The sequence below is a fragment of the Chiloscyllium punctatum genome, chromosome 4 (genome assembly GCF_047496795.1).
Source record: "Chiloscyllium punctatum isolate Juve2018m chromosome 4, sChiPun1.3, whole genome shotgun sequence".
NCBI classification, from domain to species: Eukaryota; Metazoa; Chordata; class Chondrichthyes; order Orectolobiformes; family Hemiscylliidae; genus Chiloscyllium; species Chiloscyllium punctatum.
In genome coordinates this window covers 141738345-141752741 of record NC_092742.1, presented here as the reverse complement: position 1 = coordinate 141752741, position 14397 = coordinate 141738345, and the positions used below count along the sequence as shown (strand labels likewise).

Here is a 14397-nt window from a genome sequence, read left to right as displayed (position 1 = left end):
CTGATTTTGAGGGAAAGTCTTATAAGGAAAGTTTGAGGTAGTTGCCGCTGTTTTCATTCGAGAGAAGAAGGATGAGAGCTGTCTGAATTGATCTAGAAAAGATAATCAGAGGGTTAGATAGGGTGGACAGTGTTATGAAATTTTAAGTGTACTATACCTTCAAGAGAGTTGAAAGGCTGGCCAGAGTACGAGAAAAATTAAAAATGCAATATTTGGTCAAACAGCTAGCAGTATCTGCGTTGCTATGAGACAAATTCAAATTCAAATTCAGCCAATCAGTTTAAATAATGTGCCAAGATGCCAAACGCTAATCAAGTTTGTACATAGTGTTTTGACAATATTAAAACCAATGAAACAATCCAATCTTTTGGGCTATAAATATCAAACATTTTGAACAGTTGGTCAGAGCGGCAAAGAGCAGTAAGCCGCCAACCAGTCCAGCCTGGCAGCAGAAAGATCTGCTCTCTGACAGGGACCTTTATCAACCAAAGACCTGGGAAGCAGAATCCCCAAAAATAAGGAAAGAAGTCAGGAATGTGGAGAAGAATCGACAGTTGCCTGGTTTTGAAATAAGAGTTTTTAAAAAAATCTTCATCTGGATTTTTTGATCGGACTATTATTATAGAGGTGGAGGTATCCGTGTGCATATCAGTCTATTGGTGAGTAAAAACGGCGAACTTGCAAAATTTTGGTCAATACCATGATGACCTTTGACAAGGTAAGGGGCTTTTCGGTGATTAAACAGAAGAACAAATGTCTGTGGGTAAGCATTTTGCAGGTTCCCAATTGACAGAATGGATCAAACTCGTTCAGTTTTCAGGCCCAAGCAGCATTTTTATCCAAGCAACAGTTCAAATGCTGCCAATTAACTTAAAACGGCACTTGAAGATTAAGGATCCATTTTAGCGTTAACAATATGAAACCAATCATATACTAAGAATTTCTTGTGTCAAGGAGATATATATATAACAGAGAGGCAATTGGGCGAGGGGGAGAGTCCACTGCTAGTTGAAAAAACGATGACAGGGAAGTGTCATCTGTGAAAGAAATATTGGGGTCTCACAAAAAATCTCCATGCTCTGCCTAAAAAGCTCTATCCATCAATAAAGGTACACAACACGCTGAGCAAATATTCTTGAAACCAGAAAACAACTGAGAAGGCATTTCAGACAGAGAAAGACGAGGGAATAAGATACAGAAATTGCAAGAGAGTCCATTCTGACTGAACTTTGAGAAAATAAATTTTAATTTTACTCTTAGTAATAATGGATTTATGCGTGGAATCTGTATTAGTGAAACCGCATATCAGGAAAATCTTGTTTTTTTTTCTGGAAAACGTATTTAGTTACAGAGAGATTGTTCAGTTTGTTAGCGATTTGTTCACTGTTAAAGTTAGAATCATAGAATACGTAGAGTAGGGAAACAGACCCTGTGGACGAACAAGGATAACACTGACCCTCCAAAGAGTAAACCACTCAAATGCATTCCTCTACAATATTGACTATATTTACCCCTGACTAACGCACCTAACTTACATATCCGTGAACACTATGGGCAATTTGGCATGCCCAATTCAAGTAACCTGCACATCATTGGATTGTGAGAGGAAACAGGAGCACGTGTTTGAGCCCACGCAGACACGAATAGAATGTGATAACTCCACATAGACAGTTGCCCAAGGTTGGAATCAAGCCTGGGTCTTTGGCACTATGAGGCAGCAGTGCTAGCCCCTGAGCCACGGTGTCACCCCTAAACAAGCAAATAGTACTTGTTAATTACAGAATGCGTGAAAGGATTCCATTTCATTGAAACATTCCTTTATAACAAACTGGGTTGTCAACAAGGAGGTGGGTTACATCACTTGTCACATTCTCTTCGCTGTGTGCATTGCTTTTAATTATCCGATGGATGTTGACTTCCACTTCATTATATTATACAGAGTTCGAAGTGGGTCAAGTGAATGATATATTGGTATATGGGGCATAGCAGGAAACATGTGTCTGTGTTTGAATAGGTTGGTGGTTTGAAGGAAAAACAATGCATTAATCCAATGGAGAGATTGCAAAGCTGAGGCACAGAGGAATCAGGCACCTGGATCACACACAAAAAAACACGTTGCGTGCACATCATAGGGAGGCAATATAAATTTTCAAACTTTTTGAAAGAGAATGCATTCAGAAGTAGGGAAGATATCCTACAGTTTCGTAGGGTACAGTGAGACCACAGTAGGAGAGCTGAGGGCCCAATGACATGAAAAGCAGTCCAGAGAAGATTCACTCAACTGATTCCTGTGAGGAGCATTTATCTCTGGGAGAACATTGTCAGATTGGCCTTGGATCAGTTGGGGTTTTACAAATGACGCATGATCTCTTTTAAACCCATAATATTCTGAGTAGTCTATTCAAGTTGATTGCTGAAACAATATTTCAATTTGTGCGAGAGATTTCCAGAAATGGATGGACTCCTGGAAATTGGAGAATATCCCAGTGAAGGAGTTCGTGATTGTTTTAACCATCTCAAAGGGTTCTGCGTCTGTGGGAACTTCCCTCCCAGAGAGTGATGAAAGGTAGGACAATGAATATTCTTAAGACACAGTCAGACAGTTTATCAGCTATGAATTATGAATTAATGTTATAGGGCATAGCCACAATCAAATCATCCATGATCTTATCACATGGCAGACTTGATTCAAGTTGTCCAATCACTTACTCCTGATCTTAGTTTCTTTGTTTCTATTGCCTTTGGATAATGACAAATAATGAAAGCATTCTCAACTGCAAAAAGGCTCTCCCTTTCAGAATGATGAGCACAATTTGCAAATGTGATTTTTAATCAGCACTGCGAAAGCACTCGTGGAAGTTTCATGGAGTTACAGAAAGATCAGATGCTTAGGTCAAAGTAAAAGCTTCATTAAAACTGCGTTAGAAATCAGACAGATTAGAATGGATGCCGTTAATTGAGCAGATTCCTGTCAGTTGTTCTTGTAAGGTGAATTCCGTTCGCAAGACCAGCATTTATTGCCTATGTCTAATTTCCATTCAGAATATGGTGGTGAACCCCAGTGATCCTCGGTGTGCAGGGACACTAACTGATATGTTTCAAAGAGAGCCACAGAATTCTAAATAAGCGACAGTGAAAGGACAATGATATTGATTCAAGCCAGGATGCTGTGTAATTTTGGAGATTGTATTCCTCACCACATGATCCTGACAGCGATGGAAAAAGTGGGACAATCTCTTGCTGTTCTTATTTTGGGGAATGTACAGAGTGATGTAGTTAAGGTCATTTCTGAGGGAGCCTGAAGTAGCATTTTGAACACAGAGCTGCACTCTCCTTTTAAGTACGCACTGTCAGTTCTGCATGTTTTATTTATAAACCTTGTGAATAATTTAGGATGAAAATGTGTTGCTGAAAATGCGCAGCAGGTCAGGCAGCATCCAAGGAGCAGGAGAATCGACGTTTCGGGCATAAGTCCTTCAGGAATGAGCAAAGTGTGTCAAGCAGGCTAAGATAAAAGGTAGGGAGGAGTGACTTGGGGGAGGGGCGTTGGAAATGCGATAGGTGGAAGGAGGTTAAGGTGAGGGTGATAGGCCAGAGTGGGGGTGGGGGCGAAGAGGTCAGGAAGAAGATTGCAGGTTAGGAAGGTGGTGCTGAGTTCGAGGGTTGGGACTAAAACAAGGTGGGGTGAGGGGAAATGAGGAAACTGGGGAAATCTGAGTTCATCCCTTGTGGTTGGAGGGTTCCTATGCGGAAGATGAGGCGCTCTTCCTCCAGCCGTCATGTTGCTATGGTCTGGCAATGGAGGAGTCCAAGGACCTGCATGTCCTTGGTGGAGTGGGAGGGGTAGTTGAAGTGTTGAGCCAGGGGGTGGTTGGGTTGGTTGGTCCGGGTGTCACAGAGGTGTTCTCTGAAACGTTCCTCAAGTAGGCGGCCTGTCACCCCAATATAGAGGAGGCCACATCAGGTGCAGCGGATGCAGTAAATGATATGTGTGAAGGTGCAGGTGAATTGGTGGCGGATATGGAAGGATCCCTTGGGGCCTAGCAATTGGACTTTCTCATTGCTCGGACTAAATCTAAAGTTGCCCAATCTCTAATGGATTGTGTTAAGTTAAATTTAAACTGAGGAGTTGTGGGTGGAATTAATTCCACATTTGTCATTGTATATTCCCACCTTTGAACTTATGATGGAGGGAAGGACATTGATGAAGCAGCTGGAGATGGCTTGGCCTGGGATATTTCGCTGCAGAACTGGGCCCTTGGAGTAGCTATGCAGTACTTGGAGGTGCATAGTAAAATAGGGCCACACACATTTTGTGTGTGGCAACTGTTTATTAAATCCTGATTGCAATATCATCTGGCGAACGTCCTCCCGACTGTTCGAATTTCAATCTATTTTATTTGAACAGATATTTCGAAGTCGCTGTATACCAGAGAACAGAAAGAGGTAATGGATGATTGTGACTTGTGTCCTTCATTGAATCAGATTGTCTTTACAGGCACCTAATGTTTTTATTGTGGGTCAGAGCACCGCAGAATTAATAGAGCACAGACAGAAGCCATTCAGTCCTTCGTACATTCACGAGCTCTCCAGCTATGCAATCAGAAAGCAGAAAGAGTTATTGGAGAGAGACAGAGAAAGAGAGAGAGAGAGAGAGAGAGAGAGAGAGAGAGAGAGAGAGAGAGAATGAAATAGAAAGAAAGAATGTGAAGGGAGATGAACAGAGAGGAGAGAAAATGGAGTGACAGAGTGAGGGAGAAATGAAGGGGTGTGAAATGGGGATGAAATTAGATAGATCAGGAGACAGCATGAGGAGACATAGACAGAACATGGAAGTTATATTTAAACATTTCCCCTGAACCAAAAGCTCTTTGTTTGGGAGCCACACCCTGTGAGCACCATGGTGATACTGGTTGATCCCAGATCATTTATCTTATATAATATCACAGAGTTGAGTGACTGACAGCTAAACAGAATCCAATAGACCAATTGACTGGCTCCAGAGAGAAGGTGGATTAATTTAAATAGACTGTGCCAATGGTAGCAGAACTGGTAACCCCCTGAGACACTGTGTGAGTGAGTGAGCCAGAGAATCTCAGTGAGTGGAATCACTGTCAGAGGGGAAATCAGCATCTCAGCTGTTGGTCAAGTAATGACTGAAAAGGTTTGCACACCACTTCCATGGTTTAGTAATCCACATTTCACTTCATATAGCTCGATATCATGAGTGTATTTTAACAATCTTATCTCTTTGTACATTTCATATTTTAGTTTGTCGAGAAAATCATTTTGTCGCTGTATTTTGTGTTGAATAAACGCATCTCATTTCTGGGGAAGAAAGGACCTGTCCTGATGGGACAGCCTTTATCAGATCCATGTTGGGACCAGAGTCCGAATGAATCGCTTAACTAGGGCGATAGACAGAGTTGGAAATGGAATAGGAGTGGGGGAACGGGAATCAGTTATGGGGGTAATTAGAAACCTGAATTAAAAGAGGAGGTAAGAGTGCAGAATTCAGGATAGATTATTAAAATCTCTTCCACAGACATAAATAGAATAGAGTATCTAGAAATGATTAACAAAGAAACTTCTGGCACACTGGAATACGAATGACAATGAGAGGAGAGATGGTTAATACAGGACTGACAGCGTTATATCTGAATGCATGCAGTATGAGGAATAGGGTAAATGAATTCGTGACCCAGAACGTAATTGGCAGGTATTGCGTGATGGGCATCACGGAGATATAGCTGCAAGGGGATCAGGATTGGGAGCTAAATATTCCAGGATATGCACCCTATCCAAAAGATACGCTGGTGGGCTGATGAGGTGGGGTTGTCTTATCAGTAAGAAATGAAATTAAATCAATAGCAAGAAATAACATAGGGTCAGATGGTGTAGCATCTGCATATGTAAAATTGAGGAAGCACAATGTTAAAGCAACGACAGTTGGTGTCTTATAGAGGCCTCCAAACAGTAGTGAGGAGCTGGGCCATCAGATATATCAGGAGATAGAAAAGATATGTAGGAAAAGCAAGCTTACAGTGATCATGGGCGATGTCAATATTCAGGGGGAATGGGAATATCAGATTGGTAGTGGATTGTAAGAACAGAATTTAATGAAATGTCTACAAGATTTTTTTTTGAATAGCTTGTGGTGCAATCCACGAGGGAACAGGCAATACTGGATTTAGTGCTGTGCGAAGAGGCAGACTAGATAAGGGATCTTAAATTGAAGCAAGCCGTCGGAAGCAGCGATCATAGCATGGTTGAATTTACACTACAATTTGAGAGGCAGAAGATAGAATCAGAGGCAACAGTACTTCAGCTGAATAAAGGCAACTGCAGAGGCATAAGGGAGAAGTTGGGTAGAATTGACTGGGAGAGTAGCCTTGCAGAAAAGACAGTAGAACAGCAATGGCTCTAAGGGTAATTTAGGAGACACAGCAGAGATACATTGCAAGGATAAAGAGGCATGGTACAGGGAGGATGAGGCAACCATGGCTGACGCGGGAAGTCACGGATAGTATCAAAGCAAAGGAGAGAAGTATGTAATGTGGTGAAGGGCAGTGTGAAACCAAAGTATTGGGAAGCTTATAAAGACCAACAGAGGGCAACAAAAATGTTTCAGGAGGGAGAAAATTAAATAACGAGGTAAGCTAGCCACTTAGATATATAAAGTGGAAAAGAGAGGCAAAAGTAGATATTGGAAATGATGCCAGAGAGGTCGTGTTGGGGAACAAAGGAATGGCTGAGGAACTTTGCGTCAGTCTTCACAGTGGAAGACACGATTACTTTTCCAAAAAAATCAACAGAGTGAGGGGAATAACGGAGTATGGTGGTCATCACCAAAGAGAACGGGTTGGAAAACTGAATAACCAGAATGCAGATCAATAATCTGGACCAGATGGACTACACCCAAGCCTTGTAAGCGAGATAGCTGAAGGTGTAGTGCAAGCGTTCGTTGTGATCTTTCAGGAATGACTAGAATCAGGAAAGGGCAAAGTGGACTGGAAAATCTCTAACGTGACACCCCGTTTAACAAGGGAGTAAGGCAGAAGACAGAAAATTACAGACTGGTTAACCTAACCTCAGTTATGGGTAAGATTCTGAAATCCATCATGAAGGATGGGATTTCTGAATACTTGGATGTAGATGGTAAAATAGGGCAGAGTCAGCATGGTTTCATCAAGGGGCCGTCATGCCTAACAAACATACTAGAATGTTTTGAGGAAGTACTGAGCAGATTGGGAGAGCCAATGGATATTATTACCTACACCTCAAGACGTCCTTTGACAAATTGCTACACTGGAGGTTATTGAGAAAGGGGACCCATGGTGTCAGAGGCAACGTGCTAGCATTGATTGAAGCCAGCAGAGAGTAACGGTAAAATGTGCCATCTCACGATGGCAGTCAGTGACAAGCATTGCCACAAGGCTCAGTGTTGGGAGCACCAAATTTCACCTTATAAAGCTAACGATCTAGATGAAGGAACAGAGGACACTTTGGCTAATTTTTAGTATTAGAATCACTAGAGTGTGGAAACAGCTCTTTTGGCAAAATAAGTCCTACACCAACCCTCCGAAGAGTAATCTAAGCAGACCAATAACGCAATATCTGGGCAATTTAGCATGCCCATTTCACCTAATCTTCACATGTTTGAACTGCAGCAGGAAACCAGAACACCCGCAGTTTGGGGAGAATACACAAACTCCAAACTAGCATTGACCCGAAGTGGGAATCGAACCTGTGTCCCTGACACTGTACTAACCACTAAGCCACCTTGCCACAGACAGCTTGATGTGCAAAAAGTACAAAAATATGAAGAGGGTCAGATTGCATTGAAGAGGTAGTGAGTTTGCGGAAAGTTGCTCCACCGATTCTCCTCAGCTTCCCAAACCTCTGTACTTGAACCCCACCTTTCCTACCACAACAAGGATAGGCCGCCATGGTCCTTAACTTCCACCCCACCAACCTCCAGATGGAATCGTCATCCTCAACTATTTCTGCCAGCTCCAGGCAGACCCTACCACCAAAGATATATTTCTCTCCCCACCCCTATCAGCATTCTGCGGAGGCCATTTCCTCCAAAACTCCCTCAGTAGTCCACGCCCCAACATCCCAACCAAGCCATCATCCACTCACAGCACCTTCCCTTGCCATCCCAAGTTGTGTAAAATGCGCGCCGACATCTTCCCCCTCAACTCCATCAAAGGCCCCAAAGGATCCTTCCACACCCCGTAGACATTGTACTTCGTCCATTGTTCCCTGTCTCCTTTACATTGAGGAGACAGGATGTCAACTTTTGGAACGTTTCAGGCAGCATCACTGGGACACACACACACACACACACACACACACACACACACACACACACAATGACCCTACCACCCTATGGCCGAAAACTTAAACTCTCCCTCCCAATCCGCCAAAGATATGCCAGTCTTGGGTCTACTCCACTGCCAAACCCAAGTCACCGAACACCTGGAGGAACAACATCTCATCTTTCACCCTAGGACTGTGCAACCACACGGTATCAATGTCAATTTCACCAATTTCGTCATCTCACCTTCACCACCTTATCTCACATCGAACACTCCAACTTCGCACTGTCCCTTTGAACTGTCCAATCTCTCCATCTTCCCTGTCCTTCACGATCATAATTCACCTTCGTCGAACTACTCTGTTCCACGCTGCATCCCCCCAGCCTCACCATCTCCTATTTATCTTTCAGCACACTTTTGCCCACCTTCCTCAATCCTGACAAAAAGCTTATGTCTGAAACGTCGCACTTCCTGCTCCTTGGATGTTGCGTGACTGGTTGTGCTTTTCTAGCACCACACTTCTGGGCTGTGATCTCTTGCATCTGCAGTCCTCACATTCGCCTGCAGAAGGATGTGGGCAGTTTGGGAGATTGGGTAAAGAACTGGTCAATAGAGTAGAGTGTGCAAAAGTGTATGGTCATGCTCTTTGCCAGAAAGACAAGAGGCATGGACTATTTTCAATATTAAGAGTAAAACCAGAAGTCTGAAGTGCAGAGACTTGGGAGTTCTAGTCCAGGAGTCTCTCAAGGTAGACTTGCAGGTTGTCAGTAGTAAGGAAAGCAAATACTATGATGCTATTCATTTCAAAAGGGTTTGAATATAAAAGCAGGGACATACTTCTGAGGCTGTATAAGGCTCTGGTCAGACTACATTTGGAGCATTGTGTGCAGTTTTGGGCCCCGTATCTCAGGAAGGATGTACTGATACTGCAGGATGTTCAGAGAAGATTCATAGGAATGGAAAGCTTAACATATGTGTAACATTTGAGGACTCTGGGTCAGTATCTGATGGAGTTTAGAATGATCTGGGGCATCTAATTGAAACTTGCCAAATACTGAATGACGTGGACAGACAGGATGTTGGAAAGATGTTTCTATTGATAGGAGAGACTAGGACTCGAGATCCCGGCATAAAGGGAAGACTTTTTAGAACAGAGATAAGGAGAAACTTCTTCAGCCAGAGAGTCGGGGATCTATGGAATTCACGGCCACAGAAGCTGGAGAGACCAGGTCATTACGTATATTTAAGACTGAGCTCGATAGGTTCTTGATTGTCAAGCAGACCAAGGGTTATGGGGAGAAAGCGGGAGAGTGATGTTGAGAAGCTTAACAGATATTATCAAATGGCGGAGCAGACTCAATGGGCAGAAAGGCCACATTTTTGCTCCTATGTCTTCTGATCTTATGGTTAATGTTGGCTGTCCTCATCCCTTACTATAGCTGCATCATGATTCTGACCTAATGATTTATAAAGAGGCACGTTCCAATACTGATGACTGGCAATCTCATTATCTCTCCCTCCAGTCGCAGCAGCCATTTCCGCCAATTCTCTCTGATTTCTGTCTCATCCCTAATGTCATAATCACACAGTAATTGAAGTCTAATAAATGATACTTGATAAGAGTTCATTGACATCAATAACATCAACAGCATGACCCTTACTTGCCCCTTCTCATCCTCAAATAACAATCTGAATTGTATTTGTCACGTACAATTCTCTGTTAACATATCCATGCAGTTTGCCTGTTATAATCCATGTTTTCTTAAGCACATTTTCCCATCAGATTTTGGACTATAAGAGTTAATTCATCAATATAATCACTGATCAATAATTTCAGGCTATAATTTCCATTTATAAATGGAGAAACTGGTTTATGTTCCAACAATTCTCTGTCATTCCTCTCCTATCCAAGGCAGATTGAAAGATTACACACAAACAATCTGCCATCTCCAGCATCCCTTCCCTCAGTCACTCCAACAGATCCCATGCGGACTGTGAAACCTTTAAACGTTATTTTGAATTTTAATAAAATTAATATTGAATTGAAAAGGGTTAACTGGAACTAATTGTTCACCGACTGTGATTATTGTCAATCTCTGTGGATTCTAATTATCCCAGTGGAGGGTTTCCATCTTTAAACAATAAATGGGCTCGCTCAATGTATTATCCCTTAGTGTGAGAGGGAGTATCACCGACAGCACTAATAGGGATCAGCAGCTCCAAAGGGAAGGGAGGAGAGATTAGAATCTGAGAACATTACAGTCGAATGTTCCAACAATGAACAAGATTTCTCCTGGCGTCTTTACTTTCTTTCTCAGCCTTGGATATCATTAGCATGGGGGATCCAGGAAATCCTTTGTATTATTCAAGGTGGTTACTATCCCATCCTCGCTATAGTTGGTCTTCCTAGTAAGTCATTCTCTTTGACTGTTAAATTGGGTTGAACTGAATTTCTGCTCATGATATGTAAATATTAGGAAATGGCAATCAATGTCTTCGGTTCCAATCAAAAATTCCTTTCCTTATAAAATATATAAAGGAAATTACTATTTACGAATTACTCACTGATATGCGAGAAGGAACCGGACTGTTCTCAAACTCCATAATCCTTTCTATCCTGCACAAATTTACATTTCCATATCCTCCCTACCCACCAATCCTTTCCAATACCACCATACCATTATGGTAGCCCAGTCACCTCCTCAGCCTCAGTGCAATTCCTGAATGAAACATCGTTTGTGTTTTTGTTAAATCCGAAGCAGCTGTTGCTTCAAGTCTCTTCAAACCACGAGTCCAGCACAAAATAATTGCACTTGAGATGTTTAACTTATTCTCTGCACAGAATCTATCAGATGTAAGACACTGTATAGTGCTCAAGTCAATGACGCGTAACCTACTGCCATCGAATAATAATCCATTGATATCTCATGAAAGAAATTGATATAATTAAAATGAAACCATTATCATTTGTGAGAAAAAGCCCATCTGCTTGCCTCATGTCCTTATGAGAAGACAATGGGTCATCCTTGCCTGGTCAGGTCTCCGTGTGACTGCAATCCCACAGCAATGTAGTTTACTCTTTACTGTCCTGTGGAACAGCTGAACCAGCCACCCAGTTTCAGATTGGTATAACGTGCTGGTCTGACCAGGGCTGCACACATCCCGTGAGGGAACAACAAAGGAAAGAGAGCTCCTTCCTCTGCGTGTTTACCATATTCCGAAAGCTCATTTCCATTGGGGTAGGTGACCATTCCTTGTTTTAGGTGTATTCTACATCTTTGAAGTTCTCCACAAGAGTGATGTTCATCTCCATCTCTGGTGTTGGCTTTATTGATGTTGATGTACAGACGGAAGGAACTTGTAAATTTCACGTCAGTCTCAGGGCATGGAGAAGGAATGGCTTTTTCACAACACAGGAAAGAAACAGAGACGGAAAAGTGATGGAATTCAATTATTATGATAATCTCTGAGAGTGTTGTTGAGGCAGTATTTAGGGCGTTGTAGGCAGATTTTCTCTCCTTCATAAGGAATGATCTCCGCGTCACAGAGAGAAAGTGAAAGAGTGTCAACAGACTAATCACTGGGATCATGGTACCATGAGGAGTGAGTGAAGATTAATCTGTAGCGCTGTGACAGAATAAGAGGTGATTGCATTGAAACTTGAGGGGAATGGACAAAAACTCATTATGTTCTAAACAGACACTAAGAACGTGATAAATTCCATTGTTTGGTTTTTTTACGGGGGTTATAATTCTCGATAGTTTAAGTGCATCTGAGAACGTTTCTCCAGTGTATCTGGAAAGAGAAACAGAGATAATGATTTAAATGTGGAGCATTTCTGATGAAGAACTCGAGTTTCTCAAGTCTAATCAAATTACAGGCCTGGTTTGCAAAACAGACTTTTTGAACTTTGAATTGTTCCAGCAGGAAGGGTCCATAACATATGTCAGTAGGATTCGAACCGACGCGAGGAAACACCAATGGATTTTTAATCCATCGCCTTAACCACTCGGCCATGACTACAGACAACAGCGCGCCCTGAGCATTGACCAAATCAGCCGTGATCTCATTGAAAGCTGCCGCTGACTTGAGTTAAATGTTTCCATCTCCATTCATACCTTTGCTGTCATTTGTAAGGTGCGAGACACCAATGTAAAAGAAGAAAAGGACAAAGTTAGGAAAAGATATTTGCAGCAAAATTGAGTCAAAATTATTTATTGAAAGGAAAATCACACTTGGCAATTTGCTAGATCTCTTTGCGAACATGACTAGCAGAGGTAATCAAGGGAGCTATTGATCTGAGTATTCTTGGACATGAAACAAACAAAGGTTAGTGACATTCATTTCTTTTTTTAGCGAACGAAATGGTCTTTCCTGATGGTTACAATGAAAGAGATGGTTCCCAATAAAAGACAGATATTAAGTCGCTTGTAGATATACTTCAATGTGATACGATTCATTTTCAGCCCCTAATTACTCCAGAGATGGAGGGGGTGAGTTACTTTTCTTCACTCTTAAACTCCACAGCATGGAGGTACAGACATGAAACCGCTAGAGATGGAGTTCTTGAATTGGGAACCAGCGACACTGAAGGAACTAGACAAAAGTGAGGACTGCAGATGCTGGAAACCTGATTTTAGATCAGAAAATGCTGGAAAAGCACAGCAGCATCCGAGGAGCAGGAAAGTCGATGTTTCTGTTGCCAGTCTTTCTGCGTTCCACAAACAATTTTCGTTTTTGGCTCAGATTTCCAGCAACTGCAGCAATTTGTACTATGTTAACATTCATAATGTTTTGGACAAAACCAATGACCTGCCAGCATCGGAAAATCGGCAGAAGTACTGGTACACCGATATGTTAGCTGAACAATACAACCATTCCATGAGCGGGAATACGATCCGGACCACGGTGCTGAGAGTACCGAATCCTCACAAGTAAATAACAAGACAAGGCGATAGATACTATCGTATTTGGTGTAAATAAAACACCCTTTATGAACATTTTCATTGCAGATTATTTTCAACTTGTCTTCGTAGATTTACAAAGTGGGAAAAGGTCATTCCGCCTGTGTGCATCGCAGCTAATCAGAGAGCCATCTATTCCAGTCGCAGTTTCCAACTTTGGCCCGAAGTCTCGTGTGTTCCAATGTTCCCAGGGGAAATGTCAATGACTTTATCCTGTGTTCTTAAATGGCACAATAATGGGGCAGATGTGTGACCTTTGCACAACGACTTTTAACTCTTTTGAGGAACTCATGCTCATTTTCACCCACAAAGAAAGATACCCCCAAACCCACAGAGGGCTCCGTTGTGGTGAGCTGGAATTTGAAATGGACAATAGGACAAATGCAAGTTTTAAATGCGGAAGCACAGAAGCGACGTCCCGGCAGGACTTCACAGGGGAGCGTCAACGTGGGGCACGGTTAAAGTGAGACATTCCCCTCGAGCCAAATAGGACTCGAACCTACAATCTTCTGATCCGAAGTCAGACGCGTTATCCATTACGCCACTGGCCCAAGGGAAACGTGGTTTCTTGGCAGAATGTCGATATGTAATGCCATGGACTTTCACGGAATCAGAATTAAAAAGGTGAACAAGCAGCGAAGATAATCACCAACACTGTTTCCAATTTGTGAAGCAGTGCCTTTCACTGGCAAAGGAGAAACATTTGTCCTCAGCTGCCTGCTTCAGGGTCGCCTCCTTCTCTGCTGGAAGTGTCCATCGTTTTATTCACAGTCACGACGCGATTTCATGATCCACTCCAGTGAAAACGTGTCATGGTGTCGTCCAAGCAAGACCCTGCCGAAACTCAGCGAGAGACATCTGGTCATTTCGAGCTCAGGATGTGGAATTAGACGGGATACGTGACACCTTTTATTGGCGCCGCCACTTCACTGCAAATTAGCGGCTCCAAACGAGACGTTGTTAGCATCAGCTTGATTTGAACCTTCCTGCAATGCATTCGCTTAACCACTTGGCAATGACTACATACAGCACCGCACCCTTGAGCATTGACCAAATCAGCCGTGATCTCATTGAAAGCTGCCGCTGACTTGATGAGTTAAATGCTTCCA

General features: G+C 42.5%; 2 non-coding genes across 2 annotated transcripts; both read right to left on the bottom strand.

Annotated features, from left to right (window-relative positions):
- Positions 1–12265: 12265 nt before the first annotated feature.
- trnaf-aaa (transfer RNA phenylalanine (anticodon AAA)) lies at positions 12266–12348 on the bottom strand. Its single transcript has one exon. It is a non-coding gene; the product is annotated as a tRNA-Phe (tRNA).
- A 1418-nt stretch (positions 12349–13766) lies between these two features.
- Positions 13767–13839, bottom strand: trnar-ucg (transfer RNA arginine (anticodon UCG)). Its single transcript has one exon. It is a non-coding gene; the product is annotated as a tRNA-Arg (tRNA).
- Between the last annotated feature and the right edge of the window lie 558 nt (positions 13840–14397).